General features: G+C 35.9%; 1 protein-coding gene across 2 annotated transcripts in view; it reads left to right on the top strand.

Moving 5' to 3' along the window:
• Window positions 1-24,043, top strand: part of LOC121411304 (adenylate cyclase type 9-like) — a 48,441-nt gene that overhangs the window by 1,838 nt on the left and 22,560 nt on the right. For both annotated transcript variants that reach the window (XM_041603969.1, XM_041603960.1), the window contains one exon: window positions 18,432-18,507. The gene's annotated coding sequence lies outside the window, so the exon portion shown is untranslated. The remainder of the gene's footprint in view (window positions 1-18,431; window positions 18,508-24,043) is intronic.

Genomic DNA, 24,043 nt, shown 5'->3' with positions numbered 1-24,043 from the left:
TTACCAGTTTGTTATTGCAACAACATACCACTTCATATATTTCTGAAGTTTAGAAGGGTCAAATTACTTAAAATACACAACAGCTTTTCAAGTAAATTTGTAGTACTTATTCAAAACTGAATATTGCAACTTGTTGAGGTGATGTAACGTGAGTAACCGAAAAAACTGACTTTGTTTTCTGAGAGAAAAAATTTTCACAGTTAATTGGTGGGATTTTAAATTCTCTTCCTTCAAGCAATCTTTGACACAGTGATGACTATCAAAATCATTAAAAAGTACAATTTTTTTATAAAAATGATGAAGAAAAACTGTAACGTGAGTAACTATGTAACGTGAGTAACCATCATGTAATGTGAGGAACCAGTAAAAATTATTCAGTTAGGTAACATTTTCTGTGGGATGTCAAGTTTTAGGTCTCATGGTGAGTTGTGAAGTTATTTTTGATTAATTAAAAGCAAAATGAGGGTACACCTCTTTGATGTGACTCTTTGGTCATCAAAATATCAGTAGTCATACAATCACACAAAAAATGAATTAGTAGAAGTATTCACAATGCGAGAGTGCATTAGTAAGGCTTGGTTTTGATTAACCAAACTTCCGAGTGTTCGAAGAGTGTTCGAACAACACATTGAATGCCCTTTATACCTGTAACCCTATCTAGACCAGGGTATTTTGGGAGTTGATATGGCCCGGGGGGGGGGTGGGGGCCTCCCAGACCCTTCTTGAGATCTCGGCCATTGGCCGCACGATCACGCCAAAAATTTGCGTGCAGGTTGTCTTGGACATTATCTACAATACTATACAGTAATTTATTTCATGCAAATTGGTACTAAGCGATTATGCTAATTTATGCATAATTAGTAAGCTAAAATCATACTTTCCCTCCTACACCCTAATAAAGCTCCAATTGTTCCAATTTTTTGTATAAAATCTCTTTTTGATGTTCCTAGCAATGAATTTTACACACATTATTGAATTTTTAATGGCATGTGTGTTGTAAACCATACATGGACAAAATGTAACGTGAGTAACCGTAACGTGAGTAACCACATTATCTGCACCCCAAGTAAAAACCATGTGTTCTTTATTTTTTTAATTATATACAAAGTTTGTCTCCCTAATATACTTCTTTGAAATGGATATAATCAATTTTCATAAAAGCCTTGCATGAGGAGACTTTTCACTTATGTCGACTTTTCATTTAATGCATGTCCAAATCATGTAACGTGAGTAACCGACACATTCCAAAGATTTGCCAGGAGCATAATAAAATTTCCCAAGTTTTGTTTTTATACAAAGGATAGTCAGACTGTGTACTTTGTTGTGATAAGAAGATGTTTAGTTCCTATCAATAATAATGGAGTTACAGGTCCAAGTATGAGTCAAGGTGTCTCCAAATGTAACGTGAGTAACCGTGGAATAGCCCCCATCCGGAATTATGATGTAATTTGTCACGCACGAGAATAATTGTTTTCACAGAGGGGTATGCGGCAAGTGCGGTGCAAAGAAAACGGTTGGAAAATATAAAATGATTTCATCATATTCATAATTTTCAGAATATTTGCAATAGCAAGTGATAATTTTTCTTGATTGTATTTCCTCTAGTTGTCATTTTTAAAGCACTGAAATAAAGGTGTCCGGCAATAGGATACACTGCCATACTAGTGTTAGTGTAGCGTAGTGAAGTGGAGTGGAGCCTGCACGAACTTTGTTTGAGGTAGATCATAGGTAGACCAAAATCTTCAGTCTCTGTAATTTGGTTGTTCCGCTGAACTGCTTTGGCTCACTCAGAAATTGTTAAATAAATCCCCAGAAACGAAGGTTATTCCTGTCTAGATCATATAGGTCAAGTCCACCCCAGAAAATTGTTGATTTGAATTTGAATCAATATCTAGGGAAAAATCAAATAAGCATGATTTATAATGCCGAAATTTTCATCAAAATTGGATGTAAAAGTTATGTGAGTTGACATTTTGAAGTTTCGCTTATTTTTTACAAAACAGTTAGGCCTAGATTCTTTCTAGGTCTATATCACTCATTCTATGATTATGAACAAGGTTATGATTAGACAGGAATAACCATCATTTCTGGGGATTTATTTCACAATTATGGTCAGTGAGCCAACGCAGTTCAGCGGAACAACCAAAATATAGAGACTGAAGCTTTTGGTCTAGGTTATTCTCTGCTACTAACGTTAGTATCGCAGTGTATCCTATTGCCGGACACCTTTATTTCAGTGCTTTAAAAATGAAAACGGAGGAAAAACAATCAAGAAAAATTTGCACTTGTTATTCCAAATGTTATGAAAATTATGAATATAATAAAATTATTTTATATTTACCAACTGTTTCCTTTGCAACGCACTTGCCGCATACCCCTCCACGGAAAACAATTATTTTCGTGCGTGACAAATTACATCATAATTCCAGACGTGCACCACAGGTAAAGATATTCTTGTTTATAATGATGTCAGAAAGGATTGCTGTGATTTATATCATATAATAAATTTATATCATATAATAAAGTTTTTGTTTGCTTTTTTTATATAAAATCTGAGCAGATGTTGGTAATAAATTTGTGTTTGCTAACCAATTTGATTTTTTTTAACTGCATGTTCCATGGCACTTTCCAATATTTATATGCTCGATCGTTCGTATCGTGACGCTCATCAAGTTCTATTGATGCGCTGTTGATCATTGACGGCTCTGATATAACGATAAACCTCGCACATGGTATCTTGAGAACTAGCCACGCCGTCGACCATGTCGACGATCACCCACAGTACACCACACCTCAACATTCGATCGAAGGAGTGAACGAAATTGAAATTCGGCAAATCAGGCCCATATATCCGTCAGAAAATATATCAGTTGTTAATGCAAAATTATGTTATATGATATTTTAAGCATTTTCTGTCATTTGAGAGATCTATAAATAAGGTAAAAGTTGGATATTTCGCCTTGTTTTTGCAATCTTGTTCTATGTATTACTCTGTGAAATTGAATTGCGGAAGTCCGACGCATCGCACTACGAAATTGTTTTTGTATGCAGAAATATGCGCGTCCAGAATCATGATAGTGTCCGGTAATACAATACATGACTATACTATTCCCTGTTTGGCGAAATAAGGTTGGCAATGTTTGGCTTATTTTCTCTTTTTCTTTGGGACAAATGCTTGATTTTGTTGACACTGTCAGTTTCCATTACAGCTATTCATCATAACTTGGCTCTTAAAGGTTAAGTCCACCCCAGGAAAATGTTGATTTGAATCGATAAGGAAAAATCAGACAAGCATAATGCTAAAAATTTAATCAAAGTCAATACAAAATAAGAAAGTTATGACATTTTAAAGTTTCGCTTATTTTTCACAAAATAGTTATATGCACAAGTCACATGCAAATGAGAGAATCGATGATGTCCGTCACTCACTATTTCTTTTGTTTTTAATTGTTTGAGTTATACAATATTTCCATTTTTACAGATTTGACAATAAGAACCAACTTGACTGAACCATAAAAAGTTAAACAATGGTAATTCCACATGTTCAGGGAGAAATAAAACTTTGTTTTCACAGGACAATGAGGAGAAAATTATAATATTTCATATTTCATAAAATGAAATACAAAAGAAATAGTGAGTGAGTGATGTCATCAGTCCCTCATTTGCACACCGACCCAAATGTGCATATAACTATTTTGTGAAAGTAAGCGAAACTTTCAAATGTCATAACTTTCTTATTTTACATCCGATTTTGATGAAATTTTCAGTGTGATGCTTGTTTGATTTTTCTCTTTTTATTCAAATTAATTTTTTTTGGGTAGACTTGTCCTTTAAATAAATTTGATTCTTTAAATTATTTTTTCTTAATCAAATAAAGAGATTGAAAAATGTCTTGCCATATTACTTTTCACCAATAGAGGGCATACACAAAAATATGCCTAAAATCCAAGTTTTCGAGCGCTCTGGTGAATACAAAATACTCCCAATTTACAAAAATAAATTGCAGCTGTAGGAAATTAGTATTTATGGTCACAAAAGTGATATTGTAATGATTTTTTTAAATTGTGTGCTATGTACAGCATTGGCATACCATAGTCTAGACACGAATAACCCTCATTTCCAGCGATTTATTCAACTCACATTTTACTATCAACGCAGTTCAGCGTAACAACCAAAATACAGAGACTGAAAATTTTGGTCTAACCATAGTCCTACAGGTCTGTAGATTCCAAACAGGCAGGATGGTACTGAACTCTTGAGTGGGTCTACATGTACATGTACGCACAACTCAGTGATATGCAATTGCAAATGAGAGTCGATGTCCATCACAATAATCACTCACTAGATTATTTCTTTTGTTTTTTATTGTTTGAATTATACGGCAGTGAGTCCAAACTTTGCATGTGTCCATACATGTACTTCGCGAATGGTCATTATCTCAAAAACTAGATCTAGATTTAGCCAATATCCTTACAATCTGACATCATAAACGTGACAAGTGACCTAAAATTACCCTTTTGCATTCTTTAGGATGAGTTCAGGATTCATGAAAATATTCACAAAAGATCGGCAAATTTGTCACCGTTTAATAGCTCCCGTTCTGAAGAAATCTGAAATTGTTAAGCATCACGATATCATAAAAACTGTGAGTTCAACGTGGTACTCACTGATTCTATAGCATTTCGTAGTCAATCTGATATAAATATCTCACCTTTTTAGCTTGATTTTTTGTTTAAATCTAAAAAAAAAATTTGGTCCGTGAAGTTGGGTCACACTTTTTCAGAATGGTTTTCCAGCACAGCGTGCATTCGTTGATCGGAATAGAATTTTAAGATTGTGATACAGGCAAAACCCCTTGACCTACATGTACTTCACATTTTCATCAATGATTTGATAGTTTACAATCCAGCTGTCAATGTGGTAACCATTTTTAAAATCGGTTTTGTATAAATTGTGAATATTTTGAGAACAAATTTATAAAGCTTGATGAATATTTTTGAAATGTTTGTGAAGTTTAAACACCCCATCATGCAATATTTCAATTTTTATAGATTTGACAATAAGAACCGCCCTGACTTCACAATAAACTGTTATATTAAAAAATGGAATTTCCACATATTCAGGGAGGAATGAAATTTTGTTTCAAATTTGAGGAGAATATTGGCATTTTTTCATATGATAAAGTACAAATGAAATAATGAGTTGGTGATGTTATAACTTTCTTATAATATGTCCGATATTGATTAAATTTTCAGTGGTATGCTTGTTGGATTTTTCTCCTTTTATTCATTTCAACTTTTTGTTCGGGTAGACTTGTCCTTTAAGAAGTGGTCCAATTTCTGGAGTTTATTTTCATGGAGTCGCCAGATGGGTTGCACTGATAATTTTGTTCCACGGCAGAATAGGCTACATAACAGATACCCCCCTCAAGTTAAATGTTAGTCACGAGAGGGTCACTCTCCACATGGACTGCTACCCACCCGTATCCGACAACCTCAGAAATGCACCCTAAATGGCTGAATGACATTAAGTAAATTTGCAACCCTAAATGGCGTAACCCATGAGAAAAGCCACCCTAAGTGGCGTGAACAGGGAAATCCCAGATTTTGATAAGTGGCGCAAACATCAAAATTTATTAATATGATACCTGTTCATAACGCATGCTGCCTAGTATAGAGCCAGGTGTAAGAGACTAGCTAGAATTGTGTGAGGGTAACTCTCATAAGTGCTGCGCTGGCCATGCCGGCGTGTGCGAAGATTATTTTGTATTCCTTAAAATCGCCCTTCATGGTGTTTATGGCTTACGGTAGGTCTGCTCGCGGGTCTCCTCAAATTTGCCAAAATTTGCACCCCTAAATGGCATCATTTTCAATACCAAATTAGCAACCTTAAATGGCGTGAAGAGAGAGAGAGAAAAGCCTACCCTAAAAGGCGATTTACCTGGAAATGGTGCTGAAATGCAACCCTTTTTGCCAAAGTTATCGACGCCGCCCGAGTGCCTGAAACAGGACCCTTTTCGATGCTTTTTCTGGACGCGCGTGCGTAGCAGGCCAAGTGGAGAGTGACCCCCTTGGATGTTAACTCTTCTTAGATCTAGTTGTTTAAAATTGCAATGTAATGAATGTATAATGATTGATTGTATTACTATCAACCAGCCTTGCATTACCGAGCGGGCGCGTTATACGCATTAGAAAATAATTTCATACACTCAAAACTTTGCAAAATCTTTCTAAATGACCAAAGGGAACTTGAATAGAAAGATGATGAAAAATGGTCAAAACACATTTTCAAAGTCTTTATATTCACAAAATAATAAAATATTTTTAAAATAGCTCATCAGTCATTTTGTTGTTTTCTCAACTTTTCTTAGAAAACACATGTTCTGTAATATACCACTCAAGTGACCAAAATATTTCACATGTGAAGAAGGGTCCGATTGGAAGCTGATCATCGTAAGAAAGATGAACAATATTGGCAAAATTTTTACATATTTATAGTTTGTGTTTGTGTGTTTATGGTCCTCTATAAAGAGGACTGTACTCAACAGAAGAAGGAGAAGAAGAATTCTATGAAAATATTGTTTGATGTGATTGAATTCATGAAATTGAAGTGTTCAGTTATACAATCTACTACCATATGTTGTCTAGTCATGCTACTTCCCTGATTTGGCCAAGTCCAGTGCAGGGCCACTGTCAATTTGTAAAAAAAATAAAATAAAGCACCATGTGTGTGGCAGTGAAGTGACATGGCAAAGACAGTGGCCCATTTCTGGAAAACAAGGACAAGTTACATGTAGTAGTCATATCTTATTCACCAACCACAGAGTTTGCTCCAAATCTTACTAACCTTGAACCTGTTTCATGAAAGGTTCCTTTAAATCTAGATCAACAAAAATAAAATTTGAGAAATTGGCAAAAATATGTGCCCAGGCACAGTTAGTTCATTCGAGGAGTAATACATGTACATCATCAGCAAGCACCAGAGTTCCTGTGTATCTGGAAAGTACTTTACAACCTGTACCACTCATCCTCAGGTTCTGTATGAGTCCATCGATGTAGACCAAATAAAGAAGGGGAGAGAGAGGATTCCTCCTTGACAAACATCTTGTCGGATAGGAAACCAGTTGCTATGTCTGTCCTTCCAGCTCCAAGGAGGCCTTGATACAGTTGAAAAAGGATGTTCCACAGATAACCTGTCACCCATCATGATAGAGCTTATAAAAAAGACCATCGTGCCACACTGTGTCAAATGCCTTACCAGCGTCAAGGAATGATGCATATGTTCTACCATGTTTAGTACATTGTATTAGCTTCGATGATGAGGTTGAGAGAGGCTGCTGTGAAGGAACAGGAGTGCTCTCCTTGGGAACCACTCTGTAGCTCATCAGGCCTCTTTGATGAAGCCGTTCTAGAAGTTTGGGTTTTATATTAAGCAACTCCAATACTTTGCAGAAGGTAGATGAAAGGGCTAATCCCCTGTAACAAGAGGGATCTGTGAGAGGTTTACCTGTACCTGTACCATTCCCGCAGTGGTAGAATAATTCCATGTATCTAAAGGCATCTGGAATGAAGGTGTGAGCAACAAAGATGTTCATAATGACTTTAGAGAAGATTTCTTGCCTTCTCACCACCAAAGAGCACATGCTTTTTACTGAATGCCTGTGTGCAGAGAAGAATTTTAAAAATTTATTTAGGGACTATCTTTTTTTTCCACATGGGACAATTGCAGAATTTAGGGGGCTATTTCTTTCATTTTAAGGGCTGCTTTTTAGGGGTAAAAAGTAATTATGCAGTAAAACCCAAAAGCATTATTCTGCTATAGTTAGAATATTGATGTTTTAACCCTATCTAGGCCGGGGGGGGGGCCTCCCAGGCCCCCCCTCAATGAGTCGCGCGATATGTTCGCCGCGCAAAATTTTTTAGACCAATTTTGCGTCACTCGGGTACGCGGTTCCGAAATTATGCAACATTATGTAAGTGCATGTCAGACCAAAAATTGCTCCAAAACGTGATTTCGTGTACAAAGTCAATGTAAATTGTGTTTTCAACCAAAAATCATAAATGTATCATTATTTTTAGTTTTGCTGGTCTAAATGTATGTATTTTATGCTGTTTATGATCTTAGAAGAGTCCCCAATGAATTTCATTGAAAAAACAATGAAAAACAAAGGGTCCAAAAACAAAGAAATACATAAGAAATTGCAAAAACAATATAATACATAAGAAATTGATCTGATATCATAATTTTTTCATGTAAACTTGCTAAGAACACCACAAAGAGTTTCTATGCCAAAAATTAGAACATTTGGAGCTTTATTTATGGAGTTAGAGGAAAAAGTATGATTTCGCATACTAATTACGCATAAATTAGCATAATTACTTAATGACAATTCGCATGAAATAAATTACTATACAATTTTGTAGATTATATCCCAGACAACGTGCGTGCCAATTTTCGGTGCGATCGCGCGGTCGATGGCCGAGATCTCAAGGGGGACCTTGGAGGGCCCCCCCCTGCCATATAAAATACCCCGGCCTTTAAATAATCTTGAGTATTTTTTGTGACAGATCTTGAAGCGACCAACGTTCTCGCCAGGTTCACTCTGACGGTTGTCGGCGCGAAGCGACGAAAGCCGCACAGCGGCCTCGGTGCGTGCGAAGCACGCACGGGGGGAGGGTTCGGGAGGGGGGTGTCCCCCCTCCCGCGCGAAAGCGCGGTAGCTATCGAAAATATCAATATCGACGAGCTTAGATTGCTGCTAAATGCACCACATTTTATGTCTGTTTAATGCTTCTCCGGCCACACAGCCGTAACAGTTGCGCGAATTGCGATTGAAGCAGAAAGGCAATTACCGGTACTGATATCTTAAAAAGGTGAAAGGAAATGTCAATCTCATTTCATACTTACAGTTAATTGATTTATTCACATTGATGGCATCGATAAATTAAGTCCATTATTTCAATGTTTAGATCGCTTCATCATTGTAAAAGTGCGATTAATTTTGTAAATGCGTGTTGCTTATTATGTCAATGACCGACTAAATCTACGGACCGCATGCATGCGTAGCCCTTTGAGCTTGCACCGCGTCACGCCCTTCCGAAATCCAAAGATTGTTCCAACTTTATTTGGATGCCTCGGAAGATTTCTTCCGAGGCTTCCAAATAATGGACATCGGTATTCATGAGACGGGGTCCCCAATTAACTAATATAATTTGCATGAATGTTTTTTTTTTTATTCAGATACTCACTGAAACTAACTTTCATAAGATTTCTATTGATGATGTTTACTCTTATAATCTTTTATCAAGATTCTTTTATCACTGTCAATTATTGCTGTGTTTGTTCGTTACTCACCTATAAAATAATGAATGTGCTCATCAAGAGCGTGAGGAATATTTTTAGTCATTCATAAAACTTTAATATTACGATTTTGTTATCAATTGCAATTTATAATGTTTTGAGAGTATAGGTTAATTGATAGAAAAATATTTTTAGGTAATACAATATGTAGGCCTACAAATACAGCGTATGTGAAAGAGAGGGGAAGAGGGGGGGGGTTGTAGATGTTCGACGGGAGAGAGCGATGGGGGAGGGGCCGTGGCCTGGACAATGACAAGGGGATGTTGAGATCGTGTGTGTGGGATTGGTGAAGAAGTCAATATTCAAAGCGAATATATTTTTTTAGAATTCTACTGATGATGATGGCTGAATAATCTTTCTTTACATGTATATTTTGGTGATTTTAAATTCTAAAAATATTTTCTTGCATCATGAGTGGGAAGATCGAGGTACGTGATTCAATAAATTGCATCACAATATCACTTTAGGTGTAGTTTTAAATTTACAGAAATTCACGTTTTAACAGTATTAAAATAAAAAGATTTTCTTAATTGTATAGCACTCAGCAGCGTATAAAACGGGCCAACATTGAATTAATCCCAAAATACATCATCATGAATGCTCAAGAAACCTCGATATCTAAGCAATATTCCTTCAAAGTCAAATAAGCTTTGTCTCGCCTTTGCGTATTTGATCTGACGGTATTTTCCACTCCCCCCCCCCCACACCTCCCATAGATCTAGAATGAAAACCCCAGACAACACAAGTATCAGATTTCTGATGACCATGTGCATGGTTCTCGATCAAGATTGCGCAATTTGTACTTTTCCGTAAACAAAATGGATGGGAGGAGGGTTCGTGAAAGGGGCTAGTCTACGTTTTCAGTCGGTTCTAAAATGTCAAACTACCAAAATGCATATTCTTCAGTAAACTATACATGTATTTGAAATAAGGAATAGTTGGATGAAACTAAAAACGTTTGCATTAATTATGACTGGAAAATGTCCATAACTGAATTTTAACCACGACTGGTACTTTTATTAATCATATCGTGCTATCATCTTGCCAATAAAGCAAGCCTCCAATTTAAGACTAGCAAACAAACTTCTTCTTTATTAGTACTCTTCCAAAAGAATGAGGAAAGCTGGAACGTTATTTTCTCAATATGGAAGAGATAAACAACTCGGGGGGGGTAACTCTGAAATAAAGTGTATACAAGGATATGAAATTAAAAAATATATAGCATGTGAAGTGAAAACAGATTTAAAGAAATAAGATCAAAAGTGGCAAAATATGTCATGCTAAATATATTATTCAATTATATAGTATCCTGTTCCAAACTCTATTAATAAAAGAAGTACAACTTGTTAGAACAGAAATAAAGAAAAATAGTAGAGGAATATTCATGAAGAATATTTGAGGTCACGAAATCAGCTGGTTCGCACTCAAACAACAGGTTAAAAGGTCACACACGGTGGCACACATTCCAGGGGGATCGGGGAAACCCGTTCAAGCACAATGATTGGCTCAAGCCCAAGATAATGAATACTAATTAGATCACGTGCCATCGGTTTTGGGGCGTCTCGTTCACATTCCAACTCATTTCATGAATATCATCCACTCGCAGTAATTAGGCTAACGACGTTGTAAAGCTAACTGTATAAAAGCACAATGCCGATAGAAAACATAACATCAGTGAAATTGAAAAATTCATCCAACGATATTCAAATTATACTAGCAACTCATTGTGGGCGTAAACAACGAAATACATATCCTCTAAAACGTTCACACAATCCGTACTTAAAATGAATATCTGTGAATGAATTGTCAATCCTCTTTTTTTTGAATGTGTGTACTTCTATCGAAATCTATTGAATCACGTAACCCTCCCGACCCAAGGTGGATTTTTCAATCGCCATAAAGACTATGCAGCCACAATGATCAATCACAGTAGACACATCCGTAAATGAATATTAATTTCATTCGCTCCGAACATTGACTTCTTTTCGCCAATCCCCTCCGACCCCCATCATAAAGTCACAAACATCCCATAATTTTCATCTACATTGCCCACGACCACCCCTCCCCCCCCCTTTATTCTTTCTTTCTCCTTCAAACAAATCAATTTTTTCAAATAATATTTTATTTTAGATCGTAGTTAAGCAATTGTGCAACAAATTCATAAAGCATTCACCGTGATGATTAAAAACATTTCTCAGGACCGTGACAGGTGCGCTCATTATTCAATTGGCAGGCCATTAGCAATAAAGAACAATACAAATGAAAATACATGTTTATACGTATAATTCACATTAAAAAGATGAGTTGTAATGATAACAAATGTGAATGATATTAATAAAGATAATTACTTATGAAAATTGTAACAGATTCATTGAATATCTGGAAAAAAAAAACATTCAAACTGAATTAGTTTTGGATCCCATCTAATTCTGGAAGACTCGGATCCCCAGATCAAGGATTTTGATGCCATGTGCGATTTGTTTCCTGAATGTGGTCGTTGCGAGCGCTCGTGCGGTGATACAGAACTTGGTAGACACACCGTCGCGAAATTAATCAACACTTTCAAAAGATCGATGTAGAGATCAAGACTTTGGAAATTATGGAGTAAAATCGGAATATAAATGTGAATGAATAAATCATTATGCTGTAAGTAAATGAGTTGGACATTATGTCAATCCATTCCTTTGGCTTTGTCATTATCAACGTGATCTTTGAATAATTTTCTCAATTCGCTCGATCTACGGGAGTGTCATCAGAAAAGCATTCAATGAATTCATGTAGTCGATGTAGCCCCGATGTAGCAAAGGCTGGGACGAGATAAAATTAAAATCCGATCGAATTTTGATATTATTTTTGACACTTTACTTTTGAAAAAGAGAAGTGATAATATCAACTGAAAACTGAAATTCGTAATAACCTAATAATTACATTGCCTAACCCAGTAACCTACGGTACCCCTCTCAACTCACTTTATTTTTTTAGCGTATTTACTACCATTTTAAAGACGTAAATAATGTGAGCAATGCGATACGCAAGCGAGGTAAGCATCTTCGCGCTTCCCACAAAAGAGATTGGGCCTCGAGTCGAGGTCGTATCGTATAGCGTAGCGTAGTGAGTGAGTCAAAGAAATCCCGGGAAGAAATCTTGGACGAAATAATCGTCAAGTTTATTTTAGGATCTGAAAAGCAGATTAATATATTCATTTTTTTGTAGATCTAGGCCTGTTTTACAGTTGTCGGCCACGGTTGTCGGGGAAGTTCACGGTTGTCGGATTTCCCCTGAAAATTTTCAGGGTTGTCGGCGCCCGACAACCGTGACGCGTGGTAGCGAGAACGCTGGAAGCGACTCTAGAAAGAACGGTCACCCCAAAACATGCATTTGGATGGGGCTATTTGGGCTGTCATGAAGGTGAAATCACTGATCACCCTCATGTATTTTCTATGCTGCCTGTGTGTTGAATCATGATACATGATTCTATACAACCCATGAATACTATACATCCCATGAACACTGTACATTGCAAATAGGATTTAATCATCTGAAAATGATTTTTCATTTGATGTCTTCATATTTAGCAGAATTCACTTCATTTCAATCTCCTTATTATTATCATTTTTGTTCATTACCAGTCTTTACAAAAGCACAGGTGGCTACAGTCCATCCAAAGCAGTTACCTCAACCGTTAAGATCTTCTATTGTTGTCATAGCAACATGAAATTAGCATCAGATGCAAGGATCTGTGTATTTTTTCCCTTAAAGTTGGAATGCAGTTTATATTGATAAATGTCAAGTCCGCCTAACAAAAAGTTGATTGCAATTAACATAGCATTGAGAATTTATGCAATATTACTAGCTGTTGATTTGGAGTCTCTAAAAGCATTTTTTTCAGTAGTGAGATTGAGTTCTACATGGAGGTAACTATGCAAACAATGACAGTGTGAAGTAGCATTGTGGATAAGTTTGCACTAAATCTTGATAATGCATTTGGTAATTGGCCTATTGACTCGCAGGTTTCAGTGCTGTTCATGTACAGTACATATTTGTGTAGGCAAATAGTGAAACCAGAGAAGAGTTTTCACTTTTTACTTGGTGTAAAGTAATTATTTATAGAGCCTATGACAGTTGTATTTCAGTGTATTAATCAGAGTCACCATGATTTGTACTAGATTACATGATGTACACCTGTATAGTTTTCTTCATCTGCAAATTATGGTAAAGTTACATGTAGACCTGCCTATTATTTATTTTCATACATGTAGCCCTAGTACAATTACATGTACATGTATGTATTAGATCATGTTCCTTTATACATGTAGTTTATCCAGATACATGTACACAGAGCATATTAATTTCAGTTCTTATTATTTTGAAGACTGTTTTTTCAGATCCATCCTGCCATGGCATCAAAGTGATGTATTTATTTTGTCGTGTTTCATGATATGGATGCTCAGATTAATTTATTGCATTATTAAGAATCAACATTGTGAGCCCAGACACCCATATTTAATTTCTGGCCACTATGTGTACATGCATGTGCAGTGTAGATGTATAGTAGCCATACAACGATTTGTGTTATTAGTATTTGAACAAAGGGTTTATCTGGTATTAAGGGTGGGGCCAGGGAGCTCAGGTGATTTTGCCTGGGGGCATTGGCAACCAATGTACATGTACATGTAGGCCTACTGTAAAAAAAACTTCTAGTTCATCATGTTTTTTTTTTCTGCACAACTGTCATCTATTCTTTTCACCAGTTTTGGGTAAGTCATCCATTGCTCAGTAAATAAATATACAGGTATAACAACTTTGTACGTGTATCTCTGTACATTAATATTATTGTGTAGAAACCTTTTACCATTCAGCTATCATGATGAATAGTATACAGTATTTCATTCCAAGTGGAAACATGTCTTCATATTTTTACATCAGCAAACTGTACAGTAAAATAAAAGACTACAGAAGAATGTTCATGTTACACACACAGTCTATGCATTCCACAATACATTTTGTATAAAAATGAGGACTAGGCCTACATGAATGTTTGCTTTATTATATTATATTATATCTACAATTTTTTTATGTTCAAGCAATGTACATGTCCTATTAAAACCATATCTTTTTGTGTGTATTGTGGATGGAACACAGTCTATCAAACATCAAACTATGGCTTTTGAATCGCAAATCACTTGCAACATCGCAAGAGTGTTTGTTCTCTGAACTATAATATGTACATGTAAAGTAGTCAGGTAGCTCAAATTTTAAGGTACATATTCAAAGCAATCATAAATTGAACAAATTTTTCACAGAAATATACTTCCTTATACTTATATAAAGGCTTCAGTGAATATTGTCAAAGCTGAGATTACCTTTCACTAGACTACACAGAGCCTTGGCTTCTCTTTAAAACAGCTCTAAATGTCAATATATGAATGGTCCCTGGTTATAACTGATTATGCTGAAAGTGAGCAGTGTGCATGGAGTATGCTATTAATAGCACCAATTTACATGGGTAATATATGAGTACTTTTATGATAATAATCGCTGAATGGGAAGTATACAAGGATACATGCACTTGGGAGACCATGTTTTGTGATACCACACTCTCATGTACATGTACATTTAAATTGCAACTCACATTTATTCCTATGGATAATTGCCGTGGATATGTAATGCCAATGATGTGGCCATGTTTCGCTTTCACTGACTGATGGCTGTTTATTTGGGGTATTTCTGCGCCTGAGACCGAGTTCTTTCATTCATTTTTTTGGGCCAAAATTCATGAATTTAAGGGTCTCAAAATATCTATGTCATCTTGCCCAGTGAACTCATAGATGAACGCAGTTGGAACTAGTCCGAAGGCTTCAGACTGTGTATTGTAGGCCTGTATGTTGTCTCTGCTCTGCTGTTTTCCAAAAGTCCCTCTATTATGATTGTATTTGTATTGGAAAGCTGAATTTAATAGATTATATATCTCTTTATATGGCATTTAATTCTTAAAGGTCAAGTCCATCCCAGAAAAATTTTGATTAGAATCAATTGAGCAAAATCCAAGCATAAAGCTAAAAAAATTCACCAAAATCGGATGTGAAATAAGAAAGTTATGATATTTTAAATTTTTGCTTATTTTTTACAAAAAAATCTATGATATGAATGAGTCAGTTGCAAATGAGAGAGTCAATGATGTCACTCACTCACCGTTTCTTTTATTTTTGATTGTTTGAATTAAACAATATTCAACTTTTGCAAATTTGACAAAAGGGACCAACTTGACCATAATAAAACAATGGTACATGTAGTTCCACATTTTCAGAGTGGTAAAAAACTTTCACATTGCAATAAGGGGAAGATTAAAATATTTTATATTTCATATAATACAAAATAAATAGTGAGTTGATGATGTCATCAATTTTCTCATTTGCATATAAAGCCCTAGGATGTGCACATGACAATTTTTTGTCTCACCTGCGAAGCAGAGTGAGACTATAGGCGCCGCTTTTCCGACGGCGGCGGCGTCAACATCAAATCTTAACCTGAGGTTAAGTTTTTGAAATGATGTCATAACTTAGAAAGTATATGGACCTAGTTAATAAAACTTGGCCATAAGGTTAATCAAGTATTACTGAACATCCTATTAGAGTTTCGTGTCACATGACCAAGGTCAAAGGTCATTTAGGGTCAATGAACTTAGACCATGTTGGAGGAATCAACATCGAAATCTTAACCTGAGGTTAAGTTTTTGAAATGTCATCATAACTTAGAAAATATATGGACCTAGTTCATGAAACTTTGACATAAGGTTAATCAAGTATCACTGAACATCCTGCATGAGTTTCACGTCACATGACCAAGGTCAAAGGTCATTTAGGGTCAATGAACTTTGGCCGAATTGGGAAATCTGTTGAATTCCCATCATAACTTTGAAAGTTTATGGATCTGATTCATGAAACTTGGACATAATAGTAATCAAGCATCACTGAACATTTTGTGCAAGTTTCAGGTCTCATGATTAAGGTCAAAGGTCATTTAGGGTCAATGAACTTTGGCCGAATCGGGGGTATCTGTTGAATTACCATCATAACTTTGAAAGTTTATTGGTCTAGTTCATTAAACTTGGACATTAGAGTAATCAAGTATCACTGAACATCCTGTGTGCGTTTCAGGTCACATGACCAAGGTCAAAGGTCAATGAACCTTGGCCGAATTGGGTGTATCTGTTGAATTACCATCATAACTTTGAAAGTTTATGGATCTGATTCATGAAACTTGTACATAAGAGTAATCAAGTATCACTGAACATCCTGTTCGAGTTTCAGTTCACATGATCAAGGTCAAAGGTCATGAAAGGTCAATGAACTTTGGCCATGTTGGGTTTTTTTTTTTAATAACCATCATATCTCTGTAAGTTTATTGGTCTAGTTCATAAAAAGTGGACATAAGAGTAACCATGTATCACTGAACATCTTGTGCGAGTTAGAGTAGTATTCAAAGTCAGCACTGCTGCTATATTGAACCGCGTGATGCAGGTGAGACGGCCAGAGGCATTCCACTTGTTTGAAATTAAGCGAAATTAAAAATGTCACATAATTTTCTTATTTTACATGTACATCTGATTTTGATGAAATTTTCAGTGTTATGCTTGTTGGATTTTTCTCTTTTTTTATTTATAATAACTTTTTGTTGGGATGGACTTGTCTTTTAAAACCGATGTAAAGTGAGCATGACAAAGAAATGCATATTGCAAACATTAAAGGGGCTATGCAAATTAGCATTTCAGAACAAGAATCTGTACATGTATACCAAGTTTTAGAAAGTACTTCTTTAGTCCCCATACCAGAGTTCATTTGTGGTTCAATGTTCATTAAATTCTTAAAATCTGTTTCTAGAAATTCTATGAGAAATTGAGAAATAATTACAAGTATAGTTAGATATCTACTTAAAATATACCAAAATCTCAAAATTTTGAATAAACATATCTTCTTGAGTTCCTTTTTGAAAATCTTTTTTTAGTCTTGTTAGTAATGGTGATTGACAAGTCTTCATTTGTTATATAAAAAATGCTTGGATCCTTTGACTTTAACGCTTGGATTGTTTTTCCAGTAACTGTCAAGAGTTTAGGGATTGACAAACTGTCACCTGGTCAGTGTTGCATTATGAACCTACAGTAGGCGGTTTCAAACCGCCTCGATCACAAGAATCCCCGTTAAATTACGAGAACTTTTTAAGGCTAAAGAATACCCGTTAATTATTCCTGCATTCACACTGCCCCGAAACACATCCTTCGGGATAAGTTCCCGAAGTTACGAGCATGCGCAGTGTGGTCTGATAAGCAGGCAAGGCGGGAGATTCAAAATCACTTGCCCAGCAGCCACCCACGCCGCCGCGCCCAACGACACGCTGGGATAAAAGTTCCCGTAATTTGCTTTCACATCGCCTAAATACCTGCGACCTTGGAAAAATCCCCACGAAAGTTCTCGTAATTTCGCCAAGTACCTACTATTTAGCGGGTATTTTCTTTCGGGGAAATTACGCGTAGTTTGCTTTCACATTACCAAAATACCTGGTATTTTCTGATCGGGGTAAATTTCCCGATCAGAGAATACCTGGAACTGGCGAACTTCGAGGCGGTCTGAAACCACCTACTGTAGAGTGCAAATGACTGATGCAGTCACTATAGTTTGAATTACCTAGTCTCTTCATCTTGCAAATGGATAAACATGTTTTTATTCTGATTTGTTAATAGGTTTCACCAAGGTGGTAATGATATTGATATTATTGAAGATCTTTATTCTTCATATTACTTTATGAGACCTAGCCTACTAACTCTCCTGATCGTTAATATGTGATATTTTATATGAAAAAGTAATTGATTTTAATCTTTACGATTTGTGCTGTGTCCTAAGTGTTTTAGTATTAAAAGTGAATTTGTTCTGGAAAATTTTACCTCATTTTCCTCCTTTGTGTACGTTTTGCAAGAAAGTGGTATTTGACAAATAAGTACTGTACATCATGTAGATATAGTGTCTATTGTTAGATTGATATTTATATCTTTCTTTATTTTGTTTTATTGTCTTCAGGCCTACATGAACTTGAGAATGATGATAACATCAGGATTGGAGAGTTAGATAATCGTTGACCCCCTGTAATACACATGTAAGTACCAAAACAAATCTGAGTCTAATCGATTTTAAAATCGGTGTTTGATTGATATCGGTACAGATTGTGCAAAATCATTGCATCAAAAAAAAAAAGAATGACAGTGTGAAGGAAAGAAATAAGGCTTTTTCATTTGGTATACACAATCATCAAAATGAGCAATAATGTCTAACTTACTGGTAACTACAACTTACTTGAATTATATTCCCCCAAATGAAACCTATTGTGTAATTATGATGCATATTCGTCATAAATTTGAAGTTTTTTAATCCCAGTTTGAGCCTTACTTGTCTATTCATGCTGAGATAATTTATGCATGATGGATTCATAAATGGAATTCATGCATCGTCTTTGATCGAGCGTTGTGAATCAAACCAGAAAATCATGACACAATCAACGTAAAATAAACCTTGCTTTCATTAACAATATTTCTTATTGTGACCATAGAACATTATTTAATCATGATATTGTAACAATAATTTCCACAGAATAATCGTTAATATGAATTTAGAGCTTGATATGAAGCATTTGTCTTCTGTTTCCACTTTTAATGACAGACATCGCATATTCATGGTCGAGTGATGGCTTGTGTCAGGATTGATCCTCAAACATCGTAATTGTAGGAACTCTTCACACAATCGTAATATCACCATAGAATATCATTTTACATGACCAAGCAGAGAAAATTATGTTTGATGTATACTTCCATCAGTTTGGAGCTCATTTGTGCCCAACTCTGTCTAGGTTAGTCCATGTTCATGTAGCTCCTCTGAATAAATGAATGGAAAATAACCGCACAATGTGCTTCTATTGTAAATAAATGCAATAAAAAACAAATAATGACAGTATTAATACTTCTATATCAACTTGACATAACTCTGCGAACATTTCCAATATTTTTATTATGGCCATAGAATTTTATTTAATCATAATAATTCAGTAATGATTTACATCCAATAATCATTCATTTAAATTTAGAGGTCAATTTTAGACATTCTCGCTTTGGCTCTGCACTTGTGTCTAAAGTAAAATGGATTATCTTATCAGGATCAATTTTGGACATTGTCATAAAATATATTCCACAAACTTTCCTCACATTCACTATATCAGCATAGAATACCAATTCAAATGACCATCCAGAGAAAATTATGTATGATACGTAATCCCATCAATTTCGGATCCAACTACATCTATGGCAAGGTTCGCAGGGCAGCAAGCATGCATGTTGATTCAGGAAAATGAGTGTATATGTACATGGCTGTTGTGTATGTCTGAGAGTTGACCGAGAATTGTTCAGATCGACTTTGCGTTATTCATGTCTTTCGTATCATATTATTTCAAACATACAGATGTTGTCATCTGTTTGAGATATATTTTGGGAAGAATTCTGTATGGGTCCCTTTTGTTTTGTGATCATGGAAACTACACACAATCTTCGCTCTGTCATCTGCTTGTGCAACGATCAGTGCAGCGGTAGTGCCTTGCATTGATATGATGCGACAGGATTAATTCCTTGAATGCATGAGCACTGAAAGGCAGCTCGAGTTAAGGCTGGGGTAATAATGATAATGACAACGCGCCTCAGAATAGAATATTTCTAGATAGATGGCGCTATATAAATGCCTATTATTATTTTCATTATACACTCTAAAATGTACTTTATTCTCTAAAAATATGTTATTATTAACCAGTCAAACTCTGGGTTGAATAATCCAAACAGTTATTTTTCAATTTCATATGATGTGATTTTAAATTCAAATCTTCAAGTCCTAGAATCAAAATATTTAAGGTCTAAGACCCCGTTTACAGTGCAGGGCCGGGCCGAAGCCGAGCGCGAGCTGAATTGTGGTACTTGGCTTCCCGATTTTGTGCGTTTACAGTGGCGGCTCGGCCTGGCCTAAATGTTAGCCTTTCTATACTTTGTTGTAGTGGCGCTCTACATGTAAAACAAACAATTATATTGTGGAGCACCGGGGGTCACGCTGGTTAGGGAAAAGGAGTCGTGTTTAGTATCGCATTTGGCCCTGCTTGCGTTTACAGTGAAAAAATGGTCGAGCCGTGGAGACAACTTCTAGAGCTGGGCCAAATGCACGGCTGCTTTTGGACTGCATTTGGCCTTTTGAGTGTTTACAGTGAATTTTAGGCCAGGCTTGGCCTGGCCTTTTTCCACTGTAAACGGGGCTAAATCTGAGTCTGCCCTTACTTAGTCACCAACCACAGGCAATCTAGATTGACATGTATATACATGTAGATATAAGATATTTTAATAGATTACAGTCAGGGGAAACAGAAAAAGTGGCCACAGGAGACAGGTGGCCTATTCCTTCAAATTGGAGACAATCTTGGTGGCCATCAAAGACAGGTAGTCACTAGTGATACATGTAGGTGGCCACTGAATACAGGTTTGACTTTACTTGTACATGTGTATTAGTACCTGATTAGTAAGAAAACATGAGGACCGATGATTTAAGGTCCTCTCCAAGGCACGTGGTAATGAGGATAAAACCCTTTACCAAAGGGCACTATCGCACAAAGTGGGAATCAAACCCCGGTCACTGGAATTCAAAACCCCCGTTCTACCAACTGAGCTATCATGCCTTTAAATTACATTAATAGGGCAAAGCCACTTTCCAGGACTCAACACTAAGTTATAACATATTTTGAATGGCCACAATAAATTTCCAAGGTCAATAAAAGGGGCACTGTAGCCAATGAACTTGCCATCTGTGGCAATGGTCTTTGATAAGCTTGGATAAATTAATCCTTTGCTCCCAACTGTAGAAGGATAAACATATTTACAGCAGCATTTATGTTTGATTTGGGTCACCTCCCGGGGTGGGGGGGGGGGCAGTCAAATATATTGCTGTACACATGCATGACCCCAAAAACATGTTTAAAGGGATGTTTTTCAGTTTTGGACGCGGGCCGTGCGTGCACTCATTAAAGGTATCAAAAACACCAATTTTCAAAAAAGGGGGTAGTTTTGAAAGACTGGTCAATGGTCAATCGCAGGTTCAAACATATTTAGGGTATTTTTTTTTCCAAAGCTTTTTCCGCGGGGTCATATTCTGGCGAACTTGTTTAGGAGCCAAAGTGTGTAAATAAAGCCCGCGAAAAACTTGTTTACCTAGGGGTTATTTTGCACACAGAGAAATTTTGTTTAGGGGGTGTTTGGAAATAATTTGGCCACGCGCATGTACAGCAATACATTTGACTCCCCCTTCCCTCCAGGGTCACCTATCAGTTATCTTGATTGGTCAGGCATTCTGGGAACATTTTGTACGCGAATGGAGAGAGGGGAGTGCACTGTAGTGACAAAAGAATTATACTAGATACAGAAATGAAAATGTAAATTTCTGGATTCAGTTGTTTTATATGTTTTTAATCAGGGAAAGGGTATCAGGCTATTGATTTCAGTTATTGCCAGGCTTGGGTATCCTTGATAATTTTTGGAGGGTACCTGCTTAATACTTTAAGTTAATCAGCAATATGAGTCGTACAAGACCTGCTGTCTATTGTAGTAAACTCACTCAGTGCAAACAGGAAATAATAAAAAAAACTTCCAGATATTATTTCTTTACCCGTCACTTTGTTCTATTCCAAATTCTTTTGGTATAGATTAATGTCATTTTCTCACTTTCCCATTCAAAATGGCTGATTTCTATGATGTCTTTTTAAAAGGAAGCCGCCATGTTTTGTCGCAGTAGAGCTTGCTTTACAATCATATCATGCAGGTCACATCACAATTGACTACACAAAGATCGCCTGTGCTCGGAACAAAATCGTGTACTTTATGGTAACCACTGTTCAAGAAGGCATTGAAGATGCCATTGAATCCTGACTTAGTTTGAATTAGAATTCATCGAAATTAACAAAAAATAGAATTCAAAGAATAATGAATGTCACATAACAATCATCTAAAATTGTATCTGTTCACATCATTCAACCATAAACAAAAAGAACAATGAGATGTGTGTGTCTATAAAGCAAGAAGGTACATGTACCTTTGGTACAGTGTACCTCCTTGGTTTGAGCTAAAGTGTGTCATCCAATAGATAGTGGAACAACTCAAATTTTGAGCATTTTTAATGATTTTGATGATTTCGCTATCTCGCTTGTTTGATTTAAAACAAATTTAATTCAGCTTTCGTTGAGGTTGAGTACTTCGCTTATATAGGATGATTTCAAGTCTAGGCATCTATCCAAGTCATAAAATAACAACCATATACATGTATATATGGATGAACTGTAATAAATTCTCTCTTTGACCAACATCTTGTTTTAGAGAGGCTGCTGTGTTGTTATGGTTTACATTTTTGCTGGTAGTCATATTAATCATTGTCAAGAATATTGTTATTCTACCAGTAATGTCGTTGAAATTAACCTCATATCGTGTTGCCGATTTGCAGAGCACAAAATATTTATGATGGTGGTAATTGTGTCAGTATAATTTAAAAAATACAGTAGTTGCTACATGTATATTCATGAAAAAAGAACCCAAGTGAAATATTCATCTTTAGATGTACATCTAAAAAAAAAAAAGACAAAAAAAAAGTTCATTTTTTTCAGTGGATTTGAATTAAAGACCAGGGTAAAAAATCCAGGTCCTAGGATCTCCTAGAGATATAAATGATATACAAGAACTTTTTATTATTTATTATTATAATTACATACAAATATGGCAATATTTTCTCCACAAGAGTGAGGTTGTGTTTGGAGAACTGAACTCGATTCACTCCAACATCTGTTTTACCATACCAACATGGCTATAGACATATATGAGAAGGTAATTTGTCTGTTATAGGTGATGTTTACACATGGATTTAATTGATTCAAGAATTGTATTTCACAAAAGGGCTTCTCCAGAAAGAATATTGATTCTGACACTCTGAATGACAGTTTAAAAGTTAAGTACACCTTTGTTTGTATTATTTTGTAGGTAGCTCAGCAGCGAGGTAGTAATACCTGTGATTCGTTAAGTGTCAGTATATTGTGAAAGATATAAATGAAGATTCAGTTTTTTCAGAAGGTGTCAAGCACACTACACACCAGGCATATTAGTAGAGGGTTCCATGACATTTACTCTGGCGACAATTGCTCTTGGGGAAATTCTGAAAACGAAACATAAAGTCTAACCTCCAAAAGTAAAAATAAACCCTAATCCTCATCTTTACATTATTCTGAACCAAAAACTTGATAACAATCCTAACTCTAACCCTATGCCCTCTGAGATATAAAGAAACAAGACCGGGCTAAATGTTGCAGGAGCACCTGTCATATCACCAGGTAGAGATTTCAGGGAAAACATATATACAGCTGTACATTTTGAGTAATGAATTTTATAAAAGACATTTTAAAGACTTTAATATGACAAAAGCAAATAAAGTTAATTTCAAGACAGAAAATTTGCACTTTTTCACACTTCTTCTATGCAATGTGAAAAATAGGTTCTGCAAAACTTGATAGGATATCATTATCAAGAATCCGGCATCTTTAGTTTGAAGTAATTCTATATGGACAGGTTGTCCATGTA

Source organism: Lytechinus variegatus, chromosome 1, assembly GCF_018143015.1.
Source record: "Lytechinus variegatus isolate NC3 chromosome 1, Lvar_3.0, whole genome shotgun sequence".
Classification (NCBI taxonomy): Eukaryota; Metazoa; Echinodermata; class Echinoidea; order Temnopleuroida; family Toxopneustidae; genus Lytechinus; species Lytechinus variegatus.
This window is presented reverse-complemented; position numbering and strand designations above follow the sequence as displayed.